Below are 17,885 nucleotides of genomic sequence, written 5' to 3' on the forward strand. Positions count from 1 at the left end.
TCAAGTGATTTTATTACCCCAGCTTCAAGACAGTCTTGTTGATGTCACATACATAGGAGAGCTTCCTGTCACAACAAGTATTTTATGTGAATTATCAAACCAGGTTAATCGACCAAAGCAAAATAAGAAGTTATAGAATAATTGATTTTTTTCTTTAGATAACCTATATATTGTATTGATTACTATCTTAGAGAAAAATGTATTTTTGTTTTGCTTTGAATTGTGTTACAGCTCACGAGGTAAAGTAAACTGATCCACAGGGAGCTGTTATACATGTCCTTGTGTGTGTTTGTGTTTTTCTCTCCTAAGGTTGGCTTCAGCTGGACCGAGTTTGCCTGCTGCCTTGAAGCACTTCCTGCCTTTTTCCATTGAACAATTCCTCCTTGGACTGAGCGAAGGTGTACAGGTGAGAGCGCAAACATGGTAGCGGACATTTAGTGTGACCTTAGAGTTTTGTTAGAGCAAACTTATTATTGTGCTACTAGACTGGACAAAACAGAGGACTCCTCCTTTTGGTCAGATGAGGGAAAGGTAGCCTGCTTCAACTTGTCTCTCTCTTGAAAATAACATTCAGTCCGAATAGCTAAGTATAGTCTGGTTATCCACTTGATTTTCTGGAATCAATCAATCAGTCAATCAGTCAATCAATCAGTCTCATTCTCATATACTCCAGGAAGCTGTTAGGTTGAACTTGATAGCAATTGTGGTTTCCAATTGTTTGTGTATTTAGTTGCAAACTGTTGATTAGAGCAATAGAGTAAAAATCAAACCCGAGTCAGGATTTTAGACAAAGACCCAGTGGGGAATTATTTTTTTAAGCTTTGCCTTGGTTCTGAGCTATGGCTCGGAACTGATTTGCAACATTCCTGCTGTGACAGGAGTGAAGAAATCTCTCGTCTAAAGTGGATTATCTATTTGAAAATGATTTTTTTTTTAGTATGGGCTGGATAGTTTCTTTTAATTGTGATTTAAGACCCAGTTGGTTATGTCTGCCTTTCAGATAAGCTAACGGGGGAGCATGTGGGCACGGTTACATTATACAGCGTACAACCCATGGTTAGCAATATCCACACACAAGAATTATAACAGGTTGAAGTGGCAGGTATCTTGGTTTTTACCTTTTGTAAGTTGAACCACATAGTGGAATAGCCACATTTCACGAGAGGGATACTAACAGTCTGTCATTGTTCTGGGCTGGTGTACCATTGCTGATTTTATTTTTCTTCCAGATCTACACCCTTAACTGTTCCTTTCCACATCTTCCTTTATTGCTCCCAGAAAGCACTTCCCAGTAACTTACAGCACACGGGTAAACATGCCATTACCTAATGTTCTATTCACAGACTCGGGGGACCTGCTTCTTAGCAACCAGTGTGATCTACAGATTCATTTACGTGTTCATGATGTTTTTACTTCATTAATCTTAGTCTCCACTGGGAACATATTTGGGAGAAAATAAATCCAATGATGTACAAAGTGAATTAAATATGGGGTGAGAGGACAATGGTACCCCGTCCTTATTGGCTGAAATGTGCCCCATCTTTTATCTAGGTTCAAATCCAGGTAACCTGGAAATCTATGTTAACACACTATTGTGTTTAACTATTTGTGTGACAGTTGTCTGCTGAAGCAAGATGGTTGTACCGTCCAGCCACACTGGTACTAATGCTTCAGGGATACATCGGTCCTCTGGCCCTGCCCTGTTGTGACCTCCCAAATAAAGCCCACAGTCATCTGGGCAAAAGGATCAGCATGTTGTTTTATCCCCTTCTCTCTAGAAAGTGCTGACTCATGCTAGGGTGCTGTTTTACTTGTACCAATAGCTCTCCACTACCCACCCAAAGACATTCTCCATACTTGAGCCCAGGCGATAAGTGTTGGCAGGCTATTTGACCATGATGGGCAACACTGCTTGTCCTCACCCATTGTCTGTACAAACATACTTTTCAGCTGGGCTCACTGGTTAGTAATGAATAGCAATCAAGAATGAGAACTTTGGCTGTTTCCCTCCCCCACCACCACTCCCCCACCACCACCACCCCCCCTCCATTCCACACGCAGCCCCCTTCGCAACAGTGAGGCTGAGATCAACTAACACAACACAAACCAGGGATCAAACAGGGCCTCTATGGCCCAGTGCCACAGTGTGTGCTGAATTTATCCATTGAATCATTTGATGATACTACATACCGAATTTATAAATGTACATTGCTTCACTTGACCTTGAACTTAATTCCTGCAAAAGATCCAAGTTTATATAAGGAAATTTTTTAAAAACTTGCATTCCATGTCCTCCTAACCAATGAAGTACTTCAGAATTGTTACTTTCAAAGATAGCATTTTGAATTTAAGTCAGTGCCCTCTTTATGCTTATTTATAAATTACAAGGTATTTCCACAATTGCATAGATTACATAGAAATTACAATAAGGAAATAGGCCATTCGGCCCAACCAGTCCATGCTGCTGTTTGTCCTCCACATGAACAGTACACTAATCCCAAGTGCCCACTATGTGCCCACGTCCCTTCTTTCCTGCAACCACCTACTGAACCTAGTCTTAACTGTGTGACAAGATCTCTGCTTCAATCATTTACACTCCAGCAGATACTGCATCCATCCTCTGTAAACATTTCCAATTTTCAGCAGGCTTTTCTGAGTCTACCAGAAGCTTGCTGAACCAGAACAATGCTCTTTTAAGACCTTCATGTGACCTTTAGACTCGGATATTTGTCTGCAACAGAGGCTAAGAATGAACATGCGTCACGTGAATGAAATCTGACAAATGTCAGACCATTTTAGAAATTTAACCTGCTATTGCTGTTATCAGAGATTTCAAGGGTTTAACTTGTTGGGTATTTCATGGCTTGCAAGGTTTTTTTTAAAAATTGACGTTAAACACTGACGGAGTAAGTGATGAAAATGCTTAGAGCCAGTTATTTTCAAAGATGGAATTGTGCTTATTGTTGAGGGGGAGGGTAGAGGGTTCGAGACGTACTGCAGCCATATTACCTTCTTCAGTCAGGCTGTTCCTCATGCTCTTCAATAAGACTATTGTTCAGCTTGTGTAATACATGAACTGTAATGGAAAGGGGGAAAATTTGTTTGATAAGATACCACACTTTCTTGGTACCGCACTTGGACCTGCCTCCCCGAGGCGGGAAGGGGATTAGTGCCAATTAACTGCCTGTTAATAGGTAGTTAACAGGCAGTTTTTAGCCTAATCCCTATTTTTATTGTTGAAATGTGGGATTCCCGACAGCTCCAAACCATGCCAAGTTAGCGAGACGGGCCATCGGGCTGAAGGGCTTGGAGGGGTCGAGATGTCCGGTGTTCAGGTGAGTGATGGGTGCATGAGTGCAGAGGTAAGTGTGTTTGGTCTGTGTAAAGTGTTTAACGAAGTTCTACTAACCTTTACTTACCTTTACAGCCTTCCTTCAGGTCTCGGGAATCCCTCATCTCACCAGCACAGAAAGCAGAATGGCTGCCAGCTGTCAAAATCTGCAGCCTCTGCTTTCTGTTCCGGGGAGATCTCTAAATCATCCTGAGAGGAAGGAATTAACCTGGAGTACAGATTGTCAGTGTTTGACAGCTTCAAACAGCTGTGAAACGCTGATATTTCATCTGTCAAAAGGTCTTGACAGATGAAATTTCAACCTGTGACATCACCTGTTGCCGGGTGGCCCTTAATTGGCCTGTTGAGCCCGCTGGGTGGGCTCAACAAGGTCAATCAAGTCAAAATTGCGTGGGTTGGCTAGAACTCGATGGAGGCGGGACTACAACCCCAAAAGTTGTAGTACCGCCTCCTACCCGACTCCTCAATGAAAATCCAGCCCAAAGAGTTTCCCATTCGGGCTACTAGTACAAAAATTGCAGCCGTGTCGCGATGATGTCATCAGGACCCAATGTATATGTGAAAAAGGACCCTGTCGGCTTTGAGCGGCTGTCCTTACCGCCTGCTCATTGGAGCAGGTGCAAATCCTGGCTGGTCAGCTCCCAGTGGCATCAGGGATTGTAAGTAACCCGGGATATTTTAACTGCACACTCACCAATGTCCCCTGTAAGCTGCGCTTTGTTCTGCGCAGCTTGTTTCTGTTAATGCGCGGTCCCTTTAAATTTCTGCGCATGCGTGGTATTTACAAGCGGCCTACGTGGGACCTTTGAGATTACTGTGCAACCACGCACCTTAGGGGGAATCATTGACACCCACCCAGCTGGGCGGACATCTCTGTTATTTCAGGAGGAGTAAATACTCAGCATATCACTAATCAAAATAAATATTAGATTGACATTGACCCAAAATTTGCGATCAAATGCCTCTGACCTGTAAAATTTCGACGCGTTTACCTGGTGGCCCGAGAGGTATGGAGACTTGCGATCCTTAAAATATTTAAAATTAATTAAAATGCCATTTAATTAAATATTTTAATTGAAAATTTAATTTTTTGAAAAAAAAATTTATGGGGGAAAATTGGGTGTCACCCCTTTTGGGGCACTAACATCAAAAAAATTAGCGCCCCTCTACCTGAAATTCAGTTGTAGTGCCCCAAGCAGGAGGTGGTGCGCTACTGGGAGCATTCCACCTCCGTCTTGGGACGCTACAACTGAATATTGCGGCGCTACATGCAACAGCGCCACGCACGTCGGCACGTAACACCGCATCATTGCAGGCCTCCCTCCCCTGGTTAAAGGGGAGGGGCCTAGCGTTGCGCACACTGGGACCCTGCTAGACCACCGGGGAGCGGGGTGCCGGGAAAAGAGTCCGGCACTCGAGAGGAGTGCTGGGCTGAGCGATCACGGCCGGCACCCCGAGGAAAAAGGGGAAGGGGCTGGGGCAGGGGCCAGCGCTAGGTCAGAGGGTGCAACTGAGGTTTGCGGCCAGGGCGCGAGCGGGGCACTGCACACGGCAATGACGTTATCGCCAGCAACACAGCGCCACGGGAGGCTGCCGCCGCCGCTAACCTCCCAATAAATTTTGCGGGAGGCATTAGCGGCGCTGCGCTTGGGCGCTAGGGGATTTGCGCCCGGTTAGCGCCCACCAGGGGCACTAACGAGAAGCACAAATCAACCCAGTTTTCCTCCCTATATATTTTAATGGGGCTAAAAATAAACTTACTTTATTGGACAGGGTTTTTAATGTATAAATGAGTGATAAATGTTTATTTTTCTATTTTTTAAAACTCTTATGCTGGTAAAAGCAAGCCTTATGTCTGCTTTTACCAGGCATAAGAATTTCACAGGCGTTCAGCAGGCGGAAGTTGAGCAAATAGTGCAACTCTCCACCCGCAGAGGCCCATCTCCCGGGGATGCAGAGGATCTGTCAAGAGGATGCTTGACAGATCGCAAGTGCCGGGTTTAGCACGTGCGCATTGCATGCCTAAACCCGGAACTTGCGCGGCCCCTACGGGCGCGTACACACCTCGTACGCACCTGTAAAGGTTGCAAAATACGGTCCAATATGTTTGTTTCCACAGCAACTGGAGTCAACTCTTAGTGCCCTCAGGACATGGGGATGGGCAAAAAATAGTGGATTGCCTGTGTCGCCCACATCCCAAGAACAAATTAAAAATGTCATTTATCTTTTATTAGATAATAAAGGGTTGAGTCTCTGATTGGCATTGATCAAAAAAAACAGAAGACGACTTATTTAAGCATCCATTTCATTCTGCAGAAATTGTACATAATAATTTCTAGGTCTGGTCAACTTTTTTCTCAGAATGAGATTGGAGACAGAAATTCTTGGTGGTCCTTTACTTTGGGCAGTTGCCTTGTTTAAATGGCACATCATCCTGTCACCGGGGTTTCTTTTTACAGAAAGGAGTAAGCTGAACAAAGATGTCTTTCAGGCTTGTAGCTGCTGTGCACTTATCGTGATAAATTTCAATTGTTCAGGGTGGTAGTAAAATGTCACTGGAACAGACCAGTTGAGCTTCTCTTTAAGAACTGTTGGGCCGATGACGATTACAAGTTCAAGTGTGTCGAATCTAAATGAGTTTCACAAATCAAAGCAAGCATTGCATTTCTGGGGAACATGCCAGTACTAAATTTAATAACTTTTTCATTCTTTGAATCTTTATGTAGCATAGGCACTCAGTTAGTGAATTCCACTCTTTATGAAGCGGCAATCTATTTGAATAGTTCTAGCTGAGTGTTTTTGTTCCAATTTGTATATTTTCAGATGAATTAAAATCATTGGCACTTCAGTCATTCAATGATCAGACAATGGCCTAGAAATTCAGTATAGCCACGTTTGGGGCGCTACAGCCGGGCATTCGCTAAATTTAGCGCCCCGCGCAACTTAGCGCCACCTTCGCCGATATTCAGTTGCATCGCCTGGGTGGGTAAAGCCTCCTGTGCCGACGCCTGTTGGCCCTTCTCCGTCTGGCCATGACTGGCACTCTCTCACGGCGTCTCTGAGCCCTTTGAATGCAATGCAGTAAGCCAATGTTTCCACCCATTGCAGCCCCCATTATATGTGGTGACTCAAGGCTATGGCACTGAAAGTTAAATCCAAGTGCAAAGCTCTGACCTGAAGCCAGAAGTACCTGTGCGAGCGCTGAGTCAAACCAGAAAGCTCTCTCCCTTTGTCTCTCTCCAAATATCCGTCTCTCACAAAGAAGGAGTGGAACAAAATGTCTGCCACTTATAAGGCAGGAGGAGTCCCCTTTAATTAGCGCGCCCCGCAGCGACTGGGAACCGTTCCCCTCTACCAGTCGCTGGGGGCGCCAGGCGCACAGAAGGGCGGCGCCACTGAAGTTCCGGTTCGGGGCGCACCAAGGGCGTTGCACCATGAAATGACGTCAGGATCTGCGCGCGCAGCTGAGCGGGCGCTGCGGTTTTGCGCCGCCGCTAAATCTTGAGTGAAGTTCGCGAGAGGCGCAGATCGCGCCGCGCCCGGGCGCTAGCCGCTTAGCGCCCCACTTCTCCTCCTCCTTAGGTGCTAGCTGTAGTGTATGTACCTTTAAGGGGAGAACTACTTTTTACAGCTCCTTTATACTGTAGTACCGGCAGTGACCACACCTGTATATAACCCTGAGTAGGGATCTGTACAGTTAGTTTTAGAGTAACCCTCATCCAGTAAACACCTGTTGATTGTTCCCTGCAGTCTCTTGTCTAATTATTGAAGGACACACAACATCAAGATACACGGATCTAACACTAGCGGCTGGCGCTAACAACTGAATTTCTAGGCCAATGTCTCCACAATTAATTCCTTTTATTTTTAACCTGATCTTTCCTTAACATTGCCATTTTAGAATCAGGAGTCCCAGCAGCTACACTGTCCTATCTTATATTTCTTATTCAACCACAGTCACCTCAAGATTTATAAAGTTGCCAGAAAATTCCAGCTCCTGGTAAACACAGAAGGTAAACATTACGAAGATTTCAGCAGGGTATAATGCCTCAGTTAGGCTGTATTTGTAGCATAGCACCTTAAATCTCATATACAGAGGACACATAGCTGGCTCCCACTGGAAACAATATTTATTCAATGGTTGATTGCCTTTTCATTGTGATGTCGGGACACTTTGTCAAATATTATGTCCAGTGTGGCCCCAGTGTGTCTTCTGCTTATACCATGTTTCATTTTTTTTCTGTTATTTCTAATGTCATGTACTGTTGATAATCCTGGAGCTCAACTCTGCTACTCAAACACGTTCTCCACAGCTAGAAATTAAATTAGGACCAGATTGTATCGGACTATAGGAAGTATCCGGAGGAAGAACATCTGTGACCTTCCTCTATGGGTACCCATTGTTTTGTGTGAGCAATAGAGCTGTTGTCATGGTAATGCCAATTGTCATGATGATGCAGTGGGCTGGAGTGACTCCAGGTGCATCTGTCAGTGTATTTTGAACCACTTTTGTCGTCTGCCCATATTTAGGTATAACATAGTTCTGACAGAAATTGTACCCATTGGTTAAGAAGGTTGGCCCTTTGTATTTAATCTTTTTTTGAAGAAATCATTGAACATTTTCTTGTAAGAAATTCCATCAGTTTTAGGGTTAAATCTGAATTTCACCGCAAATGTATTTGCTCCTGGAAAAAGAAAAATTTTGACTTCTGTCTAGTTACATTGAAGTGTCAGGTTTGTTAAACTGGCTGAAGTCATTCCTTCATTTCTGCAATGAACCACATCAATTTTAAAGCAACTAACTGTAAGCTCTTCGGAACTAAAAACAGATTCATTTCAGTACTTTGGAATCCGCACCTAATGAAAATGTCAGTGTCAACATCACTTTATTTTCATTGAGAAGGCTCGGTGGGTGAAAGGCCTTGGTCCGTAGGGCGGAACACCACCAAGTTCGGAAAGTGTAGAAAAGATCAGGTAATTCGAGGTGACGCTAAACTTGGGTTCGAAACTCCTGTAGCAGAGAGGGAAGACGGAGGGAGGTAAGACCTTCTAGAATGTTGAGGTCCTGGGAAAGTATGAGGTACAGCAGGAAACTGCAATAATGTAACAAATGGAATACAACTCATGCTTGTTTATAGTGCAAATCTAAGCGCTAATCTGCAACTATCTAGCCAATAAAGCAAACCTCGTGATTAGATTCTTCAAGTACACTAGAAACTTGTTATGTTCTTTTAGTGAATTTATCAAGTAAGAGACGTCAGTGCTGGTGAGATGAACATTTTTGCACTTTGGTAACCACTACCTCCAGGACAGGCAATGGTGACTACAGAGTGAAGATCCCTATACTCTGTCCCAGTTAGGTCCCTGAACTCCATTCTCAAAAATGAAATCACAGTTGCACCAGTGTGTATCTTCTGTTTCTCTCATAGGCTAGCCTTATGGTCCCTGAATAAGACTGTGCTGCATTATGGGCAGTTTTCTGCTCTGGATCCATCCCCACTCGAAATAGAATTACAAATACCCCAATTAATTTATTAAAGTACCCTTGTACTCAACAAAGAGATAACATTCTCATCCCATGAATCTGAGCTGGGTTCAAACCTAGTTCCAAAGGTAAAAGCAAAGAATCTTGGCAATACTCAGCAAGTCAGGCAGCATCTCTGGGGAGAGAAACACAGTTAACGTTTCAGGTCAATGACTTCCTGTCAGAACTGGAAGAAGTTGGAGATGTAACCATTTTTAAGCAAGTGCAGAGGCAGGGAAAGGTGGTAATGGTTCTGTTGTTGCCATTTACAGCTCCTCTAGACCCATCTTGTGTTTCTTAACTTGTCCTATTATCAGCCCCCTTTTACCTTGCACCACCTCCCCTTTTGTTGTTTAAGCTTTCCTGCCTTCCACCCTATCACAGACCATCCCTTTTGTTCTTTCCTCCCCTACCCCCACCTTCCCTGCCTCTACACTTGCTTAAAACCTGGTCCATCTCTAACTTTTTCCAGTTCTGACGAAACGTTGGGGGTGATTTTAACCCTCAAAAAAGGATGGGAAGTTAAAATGTCAAACATTTCAAACCTGAACCAAATCTGCCTCAAACCCGCCCACTTCCAGCTATCATGGAGCCGGAACGGGAGGCCTGCGACCAACCCGCTCTCAGGAGGGAAGTCCCTCATTTAAATATTTTAATGAGGCTGCGTGTCTAAGATTTTTTTTTATTCATTCATGGGATGTGGGCGTCACTGGCAAGGCCAGCATTTATTGCCAATCCCCAGTTGCCCGCGAGAAGGTGGTGGTGAGCCGCCTTCTTGAACCGCTGCAGTCCATGTGGTGAAAGCACTCCCACAGTGCTGTTAGGGAGGGAGTCCCAGGATTTTGACACAGCGACTATAAAGGAGCAGCGGTATATTTCCAATTTAGGATGGTGTGAGACTTGGAGGGGAATTTTACCACTGCACAATAGAGAGCATCCTGACAAACTGTATCACAGTATGGTATGACAGCTGTAGCTACTATGACCGGAAAGCCCTGCAGCGGGTAGTCAAAACTGCCCAACGCATTACCGGCACCCGGCTACCGACCTAGAGCACATATACCAGAAACGCTGTTTGCGGAGGTCACGGTCCATCATCAAAGATCCTGCCCAACCCAGCCACAGTCTGTTCGCCCTCCTGCCATCTGGGAGACACTACAGATGCATTCGCACCCGTACGACAAGATTTAGGAACAGCTTCTTTCCCAGGGCTGTCATCCTACTGAACTCCACAAATAAACTCTAAAGCCTGCACATCTGCCAATGCACTTTATTATGGTTATTGTAGTGTCCGTGTGTTGATAGAGACACTGAAGACAGGAGTTGGTTCATAGGTGTTTACTAAGCAAAGTCTGGGGGGGTACTAACGGATATAACACAATATACAGGCTTATATAGCCCGAGTGGCCATTATTGGCATTACAGCACACATGGGGCTCTTAAAGGCACATACACTACAATTCCTCCCCTTTTAGCTAACCAGTACATCATATTTTAAGTAATTATTAATTACATGTTATAAGAAAAATAATATACACATTGTTGTAGTTAATTAATTATAAGTCAGTCTCTCAGGAGGCTTCCTGACTCGGTCCGGATAACGCCTCGGTGGTGTAGTAGTTTCTGGTGGTGTAGTAGGTTCTTTTGGCAAGGCTGATTCGGCTTGAATGCCAGTGTCGGGTTCATCTGGTTCCAGTATCACCGGATCGGAGGTAGATATGGGTATCTCTACTTCATCGTTAGGCATATAGAGTTGTGGTGTAGGTTGTCCCTTTTCGGATGACTCTATGATTTGGTCAGCATGGCGCCTTATTATGCTTTCTCCGATGGCCACGGTATACATCAGTGGTCCTAGTCGTGTGCAAATAGTTCCAGGCTGCCATTTCTCGGTACGGTAGTTCCAGGCCAAAACTTGTTGACCTATCTGGAAGGTTCTAGTTGGCCTTTCATTCATGCCTTGAAACTGCCGGTTCTCCACGTCCCTTCTGATGTTGGGCTTGACCAAATCCAGCCGGCATCTTAGGTTTCTATTGAAGAACATCATGGCGGGAGTTTGGTTGGTAACCATATGTGTTGCATTCCTGTATGCAAACAAGAAGTTATCCACCTTGTGCTGAAGTTTTATGTCTTCATTACCCATGGCCTTTATGGCCTTCTTGAAGGTCTGGACAAACCTTTCAGCCAATCCATTGGTGGCGGGATGGTATGGGGCAGACGTGTAGTGCTTAACCCCATTGTTTTTTAAGAACTTCCTGAATTCTTCGGACACAAATTGCGGTCCATTATCAGAACAGATCTGTTCCGGCAGCCCATTCCTGGCAAATATGGTCCTCAATACTGTGATGGTTTTTTCCGTGGTGGTGGAGGACATCTTTATTACATCCGGCCACTTGGCGTGTGCATCAACCGCAATTAAGAACATTGAGTCCATAAATGGACCAGCAAAGTCGATGTGTACCCTTTGCCAGGGAGATGAGGGCCACTCCCATGGATGTAGAGGGGCTTGTGGTGGAGCATATTGGACCTTCTGGCATCCTAGGCAGCTCTTGGTCATTTCTTCGATGTCTCCATCGATACCTGGCCACCATACAAACGCCCTGGCTAGGTTCTTCATTTTCACTCCACCCAGATGCCCCTCGTGAAGCTCCTTTAGCACTTTATCCTGGAGTTTGGGTGGAATCACCACTCTGGATCCACACATCAAGGTTCCTCGGCACACTGACAGCTGTTCTCTTCTTTGCGAGAATGCTGGCAACAGTGGTTCGCCATGTGCTGGCCATCCCTTCACTGTTAAATCGTAGACCTGTGAGAGAGTCGGGTCATTTCTTGTCTCCCTTTCAATGGCAGAATTTGTTACTGGTAGACATTCCACTATGGTAGAGTGGAACATCTCCACTGGGTCTTCTGTAGGTGCCTCTTCTACCGTTGGCAACGGTAGGCGCGATAAACCGTCAGCATTCCCATGCTACTTTGATCCTTTGTATTCTATGTTGTATTGGTGTGCCCCTAGAAAAAGGGACCACCTCTGTAGCCTTTGTGCTGTCATAATGGGAACACCCTTTTTAGGGTTGAATATGGAGATGAGGGGTAGATGGTCAGTCAACAAGGTAAATTTTTGTCCGTGTAGGTAATGGTTGAATTTCTACACTCCCCATACCAGGCTGAGTGCTTCCCTGTCGATTTGGGCATAGTTCCGCTCAGCTGAGTTCAATGAGCGTGACGCAAAAGCTATCAGCCGTTCCGAGCCATCAGGGAATTTATGCGATAATACTGCTCCTATGCCGTAAGGGGATGCATCGCATGCCAGTCTGATTGGCAGTGATGGGTTGTAATGAGCCAAAACTTCTTCGGATGTGATTAAGTCTTTGCATTTATGGAAGGCACGTTTACAGTTTTCGTTCCATTTCCAAATTACTCCTGTTTCTAGCAGTTCATTAAGAGGGTGTAGAAGAGTTGATCAGTTCGGTAAAAATTTATGATAGTAATTTATTAACCCCAGGAACGACCTTAATTGTGAAACATTTTCAGGTGCTGGGGCTTTTATGACCGCTTCAATTTTTTCAGGTGACTTATGCAACCCTTCCTTATTTATTATGTGGCCACAATATGATATTTGATTTCGGAAAAATTCGCACTTGGGGCGATTTGCTCGTAGGCCCCGTTCTCTCAGCCTAGTGAGCACCTGCTCCAAATTGGCAAGGTGCTCGTTGTCGTTTTCTCCTGTTACAAGGATGTCGTCCAGGTAGCATTGAGTACCCGGAATCCCTTGGAGGACTTGCTCCATAGCTCTTTGCCAGATAGCTGGAGCGGATGCTACTCCGAAAACTAGTCGATTGTACTGGTACAGACCTTTGTGTGTATTTATCGTGAGATATTTTTTAGAGGCCTCTTCAACCTCCATCTGTAGATATGCCTGTGCCAAGTCAATTTTGGTGAAACGTTTCCCTCCGGATAGTGAGGCGAAAATATCTTCTATCCTCGGAAGAGGATACTGTACCGTGTGAAGGACCGGGTTTACCATCACCTTGAAGCCTCCACAGATGCGAATTTTTCTCTGTTCTTCAGATTTATTATTATTCAATGCTTTCTTCATGACTGGAATGATGGGTGTCGCCCACTCGCTCCAATCTATTTTGGATAATACGCCTGCATTTTCCAAATTCTCCAGCTCTGCCTCGACTGCTGGACGAATTGCATATGGCACTGGTCTTGCTTTAAAAAACTTGGGAATTGCTGCATCTTCCACTTTTATTGAGGCGGTGATGCCTTTCAAGGTTCCTAGTTTCTCTTGAAACACTTCTTTGGCGTTGGCCAAGATGTCTTTTAATCGTTCAGGTATGATGTCATCATCGTTTTTTTTCTTACTGGTCACCGTCAGTGCCTGAATGGAGTGCCAGTCTAAACGTATTTTCCTGATCCATTCACGTCCTAACAGCGGTGGGCCACCATCTTGTAGAATGTATAAATACAACTTTTGTATTTCCTTGCTGTTGTATACAACAGGCACCCTTATTTTTCCTTTGGGGTATACTTTCTGCCCCGTATATGTTTTTAAGATAATGGATGTGTCTTTTAAAGGTATATGCGGAAATAGCCGCTCGTAATCCCGTCGATTTATTATGGTCAGAGCTGATCCTGTATCTAGCTCCATTTTAACTGGGGACCCTGCTATCGTGAGGGTAACCCAAATGGTCTGGTAATCATCTTTGGCAAGTACATTATGTAATTTGAGACAGCTTAGTCTCTTGTTTTCGGAGTCGCTATCGCTCTTCTGGTCTTCGGAGCTACTGTCCGTCATCATTTGTACCTTTCTGTACTTTTCTTTATTGATTTTTTTTTTCCTGTCTGTGGATTTATTTTGTCCAGACGGCATACCCGTGCAATGTGTCCAATCTTTCCGCATTGCCTGCATGCTTTGTCCTTGAACCAGCAGTCCCTCTGGTTATGGGTGGATCTGCCGCAGCGATAACATCTTTCGAAACCCTGTGTCATTTCATGGGTGCCGAAGCCCTGTGTCTTTTGTTGTATCTCTGCAGCTCCTCTTGCTGCTGCTTCGTATGATACAGCCATACTGAAAGCCTTGTCTAGTGTTAAATCTTTTTCAGAAAGCAGCCTTTTTTGTGTTCCTTCACTTAAGAGACTGCAGACAAATTTGTCTCGAAGATAATCTGCTAGTCTTGCCCCGAATTGGCAGTATTTTGATAGCTTTCTTAATTCGGTGAGGTAATCAGCGTTACTTTCATTCTTGTGTTGATTTCTCTTGAAGAATTTGAATCGTTCCGCTATCAGCAGCGGTGTTGGGTTTAAGTGCTCCTGCAGGGTATCAACAATTTCTTTAAAATCCTTGGCCTAGAAATTCAGTATAGCCACGTTCGGGGTGCTAAAGTCGGGCAGCCGCTAAAGTTTGCGCCCGGCGCAAGTTCACGCCACCATCGCCGATATTCAGTCGCATCGCCCCAAGAGGTTGCTGCTGCGCTAAAACAGGCGATGCACGACTATCATCAGGCACTAAGCCGGCGGTCTGGGGCGATACCCCCGAGGGCGGGCGCAGCGCAGGTGCGGCGAGTTGCTGATTGACGGCAGACACGCTGGCGCCGGTCAGCTCTTAAAGGGGGAGGGTGGATTTGTTTGCCTGCCACGCCCTGCACACTGCAGCCCTGAAGCTAGGCCTGACCACTTCTGCTTCATCTGTGCAATGCCCAGGGCTATGGAGAAGGCCAGGGAGAAAGCGCAGCACTTCAGCGAGGGCGACCTGAGGGTGCTGGTTGGCGGAGTGGAGCGCAGGCGCCATGTTCTGTTCCCTGAAGGTGGCAGGAGGCCGCTGCCCAGCGCCTACCGGAAAGCCTGGAGGGAGGTCTCAAACAGGGTGACTTCCAACAGCGTGGTTGCCAGGACTCCTGTGCAATGCCGGGTTGTCAGGGTGAGTACCCTTTCCAGTGTCCTCCTCATCCCTGCATGTGCACCTCAGTTTATGGGCAAAGGGACCTGAAAGCCCTAATGGCCAGCCCTCATCCAGCAGCTATGGGACTGTCATGAAAATCACTTGCACATTCAGCACTTTACACACTGTACAAGCTATTCCACCATGGGAGGCAGTGCAGCCAAGATCAGGGCTTCACACTGTCAGGGCCAGTCCACCATGGGAGGCAGTGCAGACAAGATCAGGGCTTCACACTGTCAGGGCCAGTCCACCATGGCAGGCAGTGCAGACAAGATCAGGGCTTCACACTGTCAGGGCCAGTCCACCATGGGAGGCAGTGCAGACAAGATCAGGGCTTCACACTGTACTTAGAGGCCGTCCTTACTCTTGCAGGCCAAGGTGGCGCGCAACCGTAGGAAGCAACGTGAGACCGGGGGAGGCCGTCCTGACGTCAAAGAGCTCTCCGACCTCGACCAGCGTGTGGAGCGCATTATGGCAGGACGGCTGATTGGCCCCGTCGCCAGTGGAGATGCCGACCCTGTTCTGGGCACCAATGGTAAGGGCATCACCTTTTTGACCTCTCTCTTTCCACTTGCGCCTCAGATCAGCATCCTTTGCCACTGTCCGCCCAATGCAGTGCATGGCAGCACTCATGCCTCCCTCGCTGCTGCCCTGTCCTCACTCTAAAGCAACTCTTGTGCCTCCCTGCTTTCAGATGGTGAATCGCCAGGTGAGGAGGCGGGCCCTCAACCTGGCACTGTGAGTGAATCGGAGGGCGAGGAGGAGGAAGAGGAAGAGGAAGCTGGACCATCAGTGCCACCCTCAGCCACGCCAGCCCATGGCGATGAAGGGGACACGTCTTCCCTGGAGGGGAGCCGGGGGGAAGGGTCGGAGGAGAGTGAAGCTCCGGGGCCCAGCGGCCTGCAGCAACGCGGGAGGGGTGGGGAAGCTCGGCGGACTTCTCCCCAGAGGGTGAGTGCGGCCTCCAGTCCTGCGACGGTGAGCGCAGAGGAGGTGCGGCTTCTGGAGGAAATGGCCGTCCAGGCTGAGCACAGGCACACTGAGCTCATGGCTGCAGTGGCAAGGATGCCTGACTCCATAGAGTCACTGGCAAGGAGTGTGCAGGAATTCGGAGCAGCACAGGCCAGGAGTCTGCAACAATTCAGTGCAGCACAGGCCAGGGGTCTGGAACAATTCAGTGCAGCACAGGCCAGGAGTCTGCAGGACTTCGCGGCAGCACAGGCGGCTTCTAGCCAAGTGCTCAGTCGTGCCGTTCATTCACTGGCTGGTGTCATGCGGACACAGACCAGGGCCACACGGGCACTAACTGCTGCCACCCTCGATGGATCGGCCAGGCATCGCCAGGGCACTCGCCGCGCAGCAGCAGCCCAGCAGTCTGTTCTTCAGCTGTTTGCTGCGCATGCTGCAGTGTTGGCCCATGCGAGTGCCAATGTCTCAGGCGACCAGGGAGTACCTGCGATCTGTCAGGTTGGCACCATTCCTGCAGCCGACACTGCCACTCCGCCATTGCAGCTGCCACGAGCCACTGGACAGACTGCTGCCGCCCAAGCAGAGTTGGAGCAGTCAGCAGCCGGCCCCTCCAGGGCCAGAGCTGGTGCAGGCCGACCCCCAAGGGCATCTGCCGTCTCGCCATCTGACCCTCAGCAGCCTTCCCCCAGCCTTGCTGCAGCCACTGGGGTCCCATTGAGGAGGAGCTGCAGGGCGGGCAGGGGCCAGTCACGGATGCGAAAGGCATCGCCCTCGCAGGGCAAAAAGTAGAAGGTCTGGCCAAATGCTTTGTGTTTGTTGAAAGGCCGAGACTGGTGTAGTTGTGTTTTTGTAAGGCCGAGACTGGTGTATTTCTTTGTTTTGTAAGGACGAGACTGTTCGTTTTGTGTTTTTGGAGGGGGCTTCTCTCCATTAGTTTGTAATGTGGGAAGGGCAGAGGTTTCCAAGTAATAAATGTTCTTAAATCGCACTGCCCATGCTTTATTTTGCAAGTCCTGGTTGCCCTGCTCGGCTGAGGGCTTGTGGAGCGGCTACATTCATCTGGTGACATTGGCACAAGCCATTCCCTGAGAGGGGGCCTAGAACCGACGTTCAATAAGCCGCCGACGGGCGGCCCTTGCACTTTTTGCCTCCCTCCTGTGCTGGTCCTCCTCCTCCTCCTCCTCCTCAGGTGGTCCTCCAATCTCTGGTGGCAGTGGCTGAGTCCTGCGGATAGCCAGGTTGTGCAGCATGCAGCACACGACCACGAAATGGGAGACTCGCTCCGGCGAATATTGTTGGGCTCCACCGGAACGATCCAGACAGCGGAACCGTTGCTTCAGGACGCCGATTGTTTGCTCAATGATGTTCCTGGTTGCTTAATGGCTCTCATTGTATCCCTCTTCAGCAGGGGTGCTGGGCGCACGGAGCGGGGTCATCAGCCAGGTACACAAAGGATAGCCTTTGTCCCCGAGAAGCCATCCTCGTGGGTGAGGCTGGGCCTGGAACATGTCTGCCACAGAAGTCTGGCGCAGGATGAAGGCATCGTGGCTGCTGCCTGGAAAGCGGGCATTGACAGCTAGGATGAGCTGCCTGTGGTCACACACCAGCTGAACGTTGAGCGAATGGTAGCCCTTCCGGTTGCGGTAATCCTCGGCATTCTCCAGAGGTGCCTGCAAAGCCACATGCGTGCAGTCAATGGCGCCCTGCACCATGGGGAAGCCCGCGAATGCTGCAAAGCCCATTGCACGCTGTTGCTGCTTGACAAGGGCCATGGAGAAGGAGATGAACTGACATCTCCTTCTGAAAAGGGCATTGGTCCCCTGGCGGATGCAGCAATGCACGGCGAACTGGGAAATGTTGGAAATGTCCCCATTGCGGATTGGAAGGAGCCGGTGGCATAGAAGTTGAGAGCCACCGTCACCTTCACTGCCACCGACAGAGACGTCCTGCTCCTCAGATGTGGCTGCAGATCACCGCCAAGCAGGTGGCAGATCTCAGTGACCACCGCCCTTCGGAATCGCAGCCTCCGAACACACTGCTCGTCAGACATGTTTAGATAGGAGAACTGCTGGTGGTATACCCTGGGTGGGTAAGGCCTC

General features: G+C 47.6%; 1 protein-coding gene across 1 annotated transcript in view; it reads left to right on the top strand.

Annotated features, from left to right (window-relative positions):
- Positions 1-292: 292 nt before the first annotated feature.
- The window catches only part of LOC147102693 (leucine-rich repeat and fibronectin type III domain-containing protein 1-like protein), a 59,783-nt gene continuing 42,190 nt past the window's right edge, over positions 293-17,885 (top strand). The window contains exon 1 of the mRNA XM_085963411.1: positions 293-406. The gene's annotated coding sequence lies outside the window, so the exon portion shown is untranslated. The remainder of the gene's footprint in view (positions 407-17,885) is intronic.

The sequence above is a fragment of the Somniosus microcephalus genome, chromosome 21, assembly GCF_052327205.1.
Source record: "Somniosus microcephalus isolate GS21.2 chromosome 21, FLI_Smic_1.0, whole genome shotgun sequence".
In the NCBI taxonomy this organism is placed as follows: Eukaryota; Metazoa; Chordata; class Chondrichthyes; order Squaliformes; family Somniosidae; genus Somniosus; species Somniosus microcephalus.